General features: G+C 41.6%; 1 pseudogene; it reads right to left on the minus strand.

The window, feature by feature from the left end:
• The window catches only part of LOC116669480 (uncharacterized), a 19139-nt pseudogene extending 11175 nt beyond the window's left edge, over positions 1-7964 (minus strand).
• Between the last annotated feature and the right edge of the window lie 779 nt (positions 7965-8743).

The following is an 8743-nucleotide window of genomic DNA, read 5'->3' on the forward strand; positions in this document are numbered from 1 at the left end:
GAGACACACATGTGAGCTGGGGGAACATGGAGGAGAACAGACGGAAGAATTAGAGTGGCAAAGAATGAAATGACTAAACGTTGAATCCAGTTTTGATATTACATTATCAAAGAACCAATGACATTATAATGGAGTGCAGATATTTAAATTCTGGATTTACCAGAATTCCAAGAACAATGTGATGCTGTAACTGTGCTGATTCTTTAAAGCGGGTTTGGAATGGATGAACTTCCGCTGTGCTTGTGGACTTCTTCTTGATTCTGTTGGACCTCCTAAGTCAAGATAAGTCCATCTCTTGCAACTTTTTGGCTTCTCATATTTACTGCTCTTCTGGTAATTTGCAATGCCCTTTATTATACCCTCGTTGTTATGGTTTATGTTGGGGTAGGAGAAAACAGTCACATTATAAAGCAGGGCTTGTGTTCTAACATTATAAGGTATTTATATTGCATAAATTGTTTAGTATAGCGCTATGGAACTGTCTTGAAAGCAAGGTGTCTGTCTGTTTCTCTCTTCTCCTCTACAATTCATTCAATAACTTTATACTACCGGGTATATTGTGGTAACCAAGGGAACTGTTTGGAATTTGGAGTATTTGGACAGCATTGATATAACAAATATGAAGAAAAAAGACAGCACAATTTCAATTCAATTTATTTATATCAATTCATAGAGTTATCTCAAGACACTTTACGATAAAGTAGTCTAGACCACACTCTATCTGTACAAGGACCCAACAATTCTAGTAATCCCCCCAGAGCAATCATTTAGTGCGACAGTGGGAAGAAACCTCGGACAGACCCAGGCTCTTGGGAGGCGGTGTCGGACGGGGCGGTGGGGGTGTGTGAATAGTGGCATAATAGTCACAATAAAGTAATGGAAGAGTGACTAGGAATAGTAGTTCATGGCAAGCAGGGCACAGCAGGACGTAGCAGGATGTAACAGGGTACGCTGAATGAGTAAAATAAAGATGAATATAATATTAAAGCTTCAGGACTTCAATCAGGCATGTCTTCCGTGGCGGGCTACCAGTGATTACTGCCTATTTGGAACACTCAATTCTTGACCTGTAGTTTGTGACTGCTGGTATAGCACATTGAATATACGAACTTTCTTGGCTTCGATAAACGAGCACGAGCCTTGTGAGTTTTGCATCGTAACCCTAACAGGTAAAGGTAGTAGTACAATTTTCTCTTCTGAAAAGTAATTCAGGTAGTAGTAAGTAGAAGTATATTGACTCAAATACTGTACTCAAGAACAAAATGATTGAGGCTTTTCCTTTCCGCCCCTATCTACGTTATTCTGCTACATTCACAGTATTATGTACTCTGACTCACACTACATTACCTGACATTTTAGCTACTGTTACTTTACTCACTAATTACGATTTTGCACACAAAACACCATAGAGTTTATACAATCTCCCCCAACAATAACGGCCTGCAATCCAGTCCAAATAATTAGCTGATTAAACACGACTGTTTGGTGTTTCCAGTTTCTAAAAACTAGAGGATGTGTTCTGCATTGTGTACTTTACTATTTAAGTGCATTTCCGATGATACTGATGATACTTTTACTCAAGTAACATTTGCAATGCAGGACTTGTAGTTGTAACAAGATTTTTTATAGTGTGGGTATTAGTACGTTTTGCATAAGGAGAGATCGGATAATCTTGTACTTCTGGTAATACCATGGTAGTAGTTGAGTGCATATTACATGCTACGAGGGCCTTGTGTGATTATTTCAGGGTACAGGCTCTGGAGAACGCTGGAAACAGTGAAGCAGGAGCCCAAGCATCGGCTGGGGCACTGCATTGGAGCAAACACATCAGTCTATTTGTATGTGTGAACTGAGCGTTCGATGTAAAGACTCCTGCCTGAAAACCGAACACGCCTGACATCTCTCTTACTGTTACCTGCGAAGCTTCTAGTTCGGGGTTTGTGGGGCAGATGTACAAAAACACCAACAACCTACAAAGAATGTGCTGTGGTAATTTGGCCTCTCGTATGCACTGGACATGTGATGTCAAAGATGCAAGGCTGTTTACAGTCGTGGACACTCAGTAGCAAAACAACGCGCGCAGAGGTGGAGTGTGTTCTGCAACAAGTGGTTGACAGTGAAATCAGTGAATCTCTCTGGCTCGAAGAAAGTCTTTCTTTTTATTTTTTTCAGGGAAGAGCTTAGTTCAGTGCAAGTCAACGTTGTATTTATTGAATTTGCTGGATCATAAGCTTGTTTGGAAAATTCAAATGACCCTTTGGTGAAATGTCTTCTACAGAAACAAAGTACAGGCACACGTACACCGTGTCCAGCTCTACTGCTTACAATCGAGTAACACATTCAGTATGTGCTGTCCTCTGCTTCTTGATCTGTTGCCCATGTCATCCCTAAAGCAGCGTCAGAAGGTTGTCTGCGTCTTGGCATAACTGGTAACGAAATATAAAATGGTTCATCAATATTATTAAGATACGGCCCGAAAAACTGTGTTAAACAGCAGGTGTCATGGATGGATAGAAAAATATTACCGATATTCGGAGTAGAAGTTGCTGAAAATGTTACTTACATCTGTTTGTGACACACAAAATGAAAGCTATTATTAAATGAAATATAACTAATACTTGCAGTCATATTCAAAGAGTACAGTTACCTGTACCTTGCAGCTTCTTTGTTTACCCTGGTACACTAAGAAAGCCAGTAAACCCTCAGGAACGTGGTGAATGCTAAGCTGCACTCAAGAAATAAACTCCAGAAAGGAGAGTCTCCTTATCTGTGGAGAGACGGACAGCAGGAGATATTAAAGAGCTTTGATGTTTCTATAAGAAAAGTTTGCATTTTTTCAAGTTACTTCAAAAACAATGCGCCTGCGATGTGTACAATGTACTGGTTCTTTCCCTCCTAGTGTGCTAGCCACAAAGAGATCTCTCCGTCATTTTGATTGGTAATGACTAGGGACCGAAAGCACAGCAGTGTGACTTAGACAAAAAAGGTGTTCCAAATAGAATACTGACTGCAACATGCCGATTGAAAGAAAAAAGGGACTATTAGTCCAGTGAAGAATCCATCTTCAGGACAAATCCATGGTGTATCTTCAATATTATTGTTTTTAGTAAAAAAATCCCCTTTGGGTTTCCAAGGAAATTATTTCCATGCTGAGCTGCAAAGCCATACTTGCTAGAGACTGTAGGCATGTTGGATGCAAAACACAGCAATATCATACAGCAATGCCAGGACAAAGATCGGGCTATCTCCAAGCTGAAGACTTTGTGATGGCTTGGGCTAAACTTTGGATATGTGCACAAAACAGGACGTAGATTTGTCCCTGTCTCCCACTGTAAGTGCGCTAAGGAATCACTTATGGTCATAAAGACATTGGTATAAACAATAGGGAGAAGTAATTCTACTGTATTAGTAAGAAAGAAGAAAAATACAAACCAGGAGTTTTCATTGCAATTCTCAAATGAGAAACCTTGGCAAAGTACTTACACCTCCAAGTCCAGCTTTGTCCCGTTTCCAAACAGAATGTGTCCACATGAGGCTACAGACGTAGTAGAGTCCCAGCTGGAGAAAGATTCAGACTCTTCATCGGAGGTTGTAGACCGGTGTGTGGTTTTGTGTGTTGGGTTTCCTTCACACTGATCAGTCCTGTCTCCGTGGGTGAAATGAGTCCTGGCTGAGATTCTCTGACTTCTTGAACCAGTAAACACGGTTCTCCATCAAAGGTCTCGGTGTGTACTGTACAGTTGAGAGTCACAGAGCCTCCTGGCGGTGCTCTCAGACTGACTGTGGACCGTAGCTGGACCTTCCAACCTGAACTTCTACACGACTGTAGTGCCTCAAAAATTCAAAGTCATATAAGGTGCTCCCTACGCAGTAGTAACTTGTGAGTCTGAAATTTGCAGATCTAAAATTTCAAGAAAAAGTATCTATTATTTTTCCCTGGGAGAACCGTGAGTGGTGTTGATTCATCTTGAAAGGTTCCGTAAACACTATGCTATAGACACGAAGACATCAGCTTGGTTTCTGTCCCAGAGTTTGCTTATACCATTAAAACATCGATATTGCTATCCTGTCACAGACACAAGTCAAAGTCACCCGTTCCCCAACCTTAGCTGACTGAAAACGTAAATGAACTGTTTTAGAGGTTGTCATGTGAGCGAGGAGAAAAATGAGACAAGCAATACACAATTTCATTTGAAATTTAATACTGGTATGTTGCTGTGATCTGTATTGCAGATGCATGGACATGCTTTAGTTTAAAGTAAACCACGACAATAGAAAAAAACTTACCAGATTCGCCACAAACAGACATGTGAATACCAGCAAAGTTCGGAGGTGTCATCGTGCTTGAAATGCTGTGCGGAAGATTGAACTCTGTACATTCTCCACTCTTCACGAGAAGGCTGCGTCTGATTGGCAATCAGATTTGGAAAAAGTGAACACACTCATGGCCCCCACATTGGCACGTGTTCTATCCCAACAAACAGTACACACCATGATGCGTTGAACTGACCTGTCAATGAAACATTAAATCTCCTAGGTGTTCCGTCACATGAGCCTATGTTTGCTAGCATTAAAGATATTGTGACCTATTTACTGCATGTGGGCAAAATACTAAGTTGTAACTGCTTATCTGTGATGGTAACTACTTGCCACATAAACAAGGCAACAACATGTGGAGGGAACAATTTTCAAGTTTTCAGAGATTTACCCTGATTTTAATGTTATTCCTCTGACTTTCTGATCCACAACTGTGTTTTCCATGGTGCCAACACAAAGAAGAAAGTAAGTAAGGTGTTGGAAGAGACTGTTTTTAGCTAAAATGAAAGGCCTATAACGGTCATTTACACTAGAAATGACAATCGATGTTTAAATGCAGGGTTTGACACGTGAAAGTGTGTCACATAAATAAATCCTATTAGTGTGCGCGGGTCCGAGTTCTTAACACCTGCACTCACCCGACCCGTTTGAGATCCAATCAACACCGCCCAACCTGACAGAAAAGGGTCACTGTTGGATTGGCAGCCACTAGTTGACAATGTAAACAAAACGACACAAAGAATAACCCAGAGAAATAAATGGAGTAAGATGAAATAAACATGTACATAACGGTGCATAATGTTCATCCCAATTGTTTGCAAGGTTTCCTGGTGATTGAAGTAACCATGATGTGCAGACAGTGAGTCAACGTCGTACGCATACACATACGGTATGTATCTTTTTTTTGGGTGTGAACTCTGCAGGGAAGCATTAAAGAAAGCTTCACTCTCAGGGGAGTAACTCTGCTATTTATATCCTTTTGCATTCTTGCACCATTTACACCTCTTATGAATGCATGACTGCATTTCACACCAGCTGAATTCTCGTTAGCTCTCGGCTTCTGTTGAGCCCCTCTGCTGTGGCCGCTGGCCACAGGCCGGTCTCTGTGTTCAAGTATAGGACTGAAGTTTCCAGCAGCGGAAATCTGATCTCAATAGGTCACACACATGATCACCACAGGAGTCAGAACCACAGTCGAGATGCAGAGCGGTGGCTACTTAAAGGTCACCCTCCTTACATTTCTGGTTAGAAGGGGTATAAATAGACCAGAGGGGATTCTGAGCATGCTCTACCTGTGCCTGCAATGCTGTGTTATGTTTTTTTGGCACACACTAAAGCCAGACTGCTGTTTTGACACAACCTGAAGTTTTTTTTTTCTTTTTGCCTTCTGTACTTTGCTCTTTCTCTTTGGTCTTCTTGTGAAGGTTCCAGTGGGTGAATGAAAGGCTCGCAACTCCAAAGTAATGTCAAGCAATGTGACGTTGCAACTTATTACTTCTTTATTCTGGTGCTGGCACAAATAGTAACTATTTACTTTTGTCACTTTGACACTAATCGTGAAGCACTATAATTAAAACAAAAAGCTGTCACAGTCAGAATCAGATGTATGGAATGAGTTTATGTAAACATACAAGGAAATGACAAGGTAGTGTTTTCACTGCTTTGACGTACATAAAACAAGAACAAAGCTGGACCAAGGTAACACTTTATGTACATGTGTCCATCGTGCATCTCCATACATACACAATGGCATTTGTAGACTGTAGTGCATAGAGCAAAGTGCAGGGGTGGGATGGCATAATCATGTATTCCCTCTATCATCACTACGCTTATATACATTGAAGGGGCCACTTGCTTACATTACAATCATATAGTGCAACCCACCAAAAGCATGCAATTCATCTGCTTAGACTTTGAGGGGCTTAACATTCTGAAAAATTCACCAAACTGACGGTGCATCAATTTTGGTGAAACTTTACGTACATTAGGGTTTCGGGAATATGCGCACAAATGGCTTGCTAGCGCACCCCCAAATAAAATAAATTGAGCCCCTGCAGTACATCTGCTCTGACTCAATGTGCTCTAAAGTCATATTGATTTTTTACATTATGAGTAACAACGTTACCGGTTACCTCAGGTGCCCGCCAGGAGCGTGAGCAAGGAGAATGGCTACAGGAGAGAGCGACGTTTCACAAACTGGTCGGGTGTTAGGAAAAATTAGTGCCGTAAATCCAGCCTGGTAAGTCGGTGCATATAAAGCTGTAGAAAGAACATAAGGACAGGAAGGTGAGCTGCCATCCTCGTCAGCTTATTATTTTGACAGTTAACTAGTCTGGTGTCTCTCTTAACCGGAAGACAAATGCAACTCTCTGGAAAATGCCTTTCATTTATTTTGGTACGTATTTCCACATGGACAGAGGCGAATGTCCACATTAACACAGCAAGGCACCACAACAACCATATGATTACTTGTTTACTATAAAGCGTCGGAATTAGGGGTCAGTTACTTCAGGATTCTACTCCTTTGTTAGCCTACAAGTGTAGCACTCTTAGCGGCAGCAAATGGAATCACCATGTGTATAGTTGGGGGCGGGCTTAACATAACAACAGCAGAGTTGAGACGGTTCCGCGTGAATTCCTGCTACTTGACACAAAACAAGATGGCTGCTGGCGAACAGGGGTGTCTTGAATCGGTTTGCCGCAACTGGGAGACTTGGAGTTAGGCACTGAGCGCATTCTTAAATAGGTAGTTTTGGAGACGGTACGCAAAAGTTTAATCTATTAACTAGCGTGACAGTTTGCAACTGTCGTTCTGTTGACAGTATCTGAGGTTGAATACACTACGGAGTCTTCACAGTATTCACCTCTAGCTTGTGGGGGGAAGCGTCTAGGGGCCAAACACACCAGGTGCATAGGTTACTGTATCAGTAGTCTGTGAAAAAAAAAAAAAGAAAAACAATTGAGTATGGCCATGATAATAGACGTGGTGCTTTAATCAAACCAGACATTCTCGATCCCAACCTCGCTGTGCATTACTTTTTAATTTTCTGAGAACCCCTTTGGCATATTTTTCATGCGTTGGACAGGAACTGTTTGCCAACCGCTCTGTTCTGGACCCTTGGCGTCCATTGTTGCGTGCAGGGTAAAGCCACTTGGTGAGGGTAATAAAGTCTGGTGGGGTTAAAACATGTTCGGTTAAGATGAACTACAAGACAAACAATGGGACATGAACCCTTACTCACATGCACTCGGTGCTATGCCTGAGGCCCCCCAGGACGCTTTGAAGCAATTGAAAACAGTGGACAACGGTGGCATGAACTCTGGTCTGTCACAAGGCACAAAAAATACTTTTCCCTTGACTTGAAATGGCGACAGACCCATTTGTAAAACCAGAGGATCAAATTGTTTTTGAGTGTCACAACCCCAACAAATGACTCGGATCGATGTTGATTATTAATTCTATCGCATTTGGTTTGATGCATTTGGAAGTCTATGAGACCGCATAATTAAATGATTCATCCCAGTCAAATAGTAAAGTGCTGACTCGGCTGGCGGAGGTCTTTAGAGGCCTGCTCCGTGGTGCGCTCAGTTAGGAAAGTACGGGCATCATCTGGGTAATTTTGGACTTGATGAGGCTTCATGGCCATGGTAACTCTCAAGGCAATGAACGGGCCTCCCTATGCAGGCCTGTGCTTTATATCTGAATCCGAGGGCCACTACCAGCGCTTGGGAGGGAGAAAGCCTGATCAAAAAAAGGTTACACACGCTGACAAATTAACTGATTGTTCAGAGATCCATCTGTTGCCTCTGAAGAAACAAAGAAGTCAGTTCAGTACTGGATGCAGGATACATGTATCAACGTGCTTGTGATTCTGCTGCAGAGATCAGCTGATCTTACGGTTTGAATACCGGTGAATCTTTCCTCTGAGTCTGGCAAAGTTTCCAGATAAGGAGTGAGTGTCACAATCCCAGAATGATGTTTGACAGCATCAAAAGCAATCACGTTGGACTCGTTCAGATGTTTGGTGTCACAGCGCTTTCGCAGAAGAAAATAAAGGGTAAACTAAATAAAGGCTTAACTTAAAAGGCTTAAACAGCAGGGCAAATTCTCCATTATAAAATATATAAAAAAAGACACGGAGTTACATTCTAACACATTTTACATTCGTCATTCCAATGTCTATAGGCACGTACTGTTATCCGCAGTGGTTCAATATATAAAGGTCAGTTACACCCAAAGTGCACGCAGAAAACATTCCCCTCTGGTTATAATCCCTAAAGTTTTGGTTATTGAGGATACTGTACCTCATGTCAACAGAGCATTGTATTCCAAAAAACAATTGCATTCTGCAACAAGAGACTTTTTTTTCTTTTCTTTTTAGCAATCTCAAATATTTGATTTTAACTGGTTTTTGTGTGCCTACCC

This window comes from Etheostoma spectabile, chromosome 19 (genome assembly GCF_008692095.1).
Source record: "Etheostoma spectabile isolate EspeVRDwgs_2016 chromosome 19, UIUC_Espe_1.0, whole genome shotgun sequence".
NCBI lineage: Eukaryota > Metazoa > Chordata > Actinopteri > Perciformes > Percidae > Etheostoma > Etheostoma spectabile.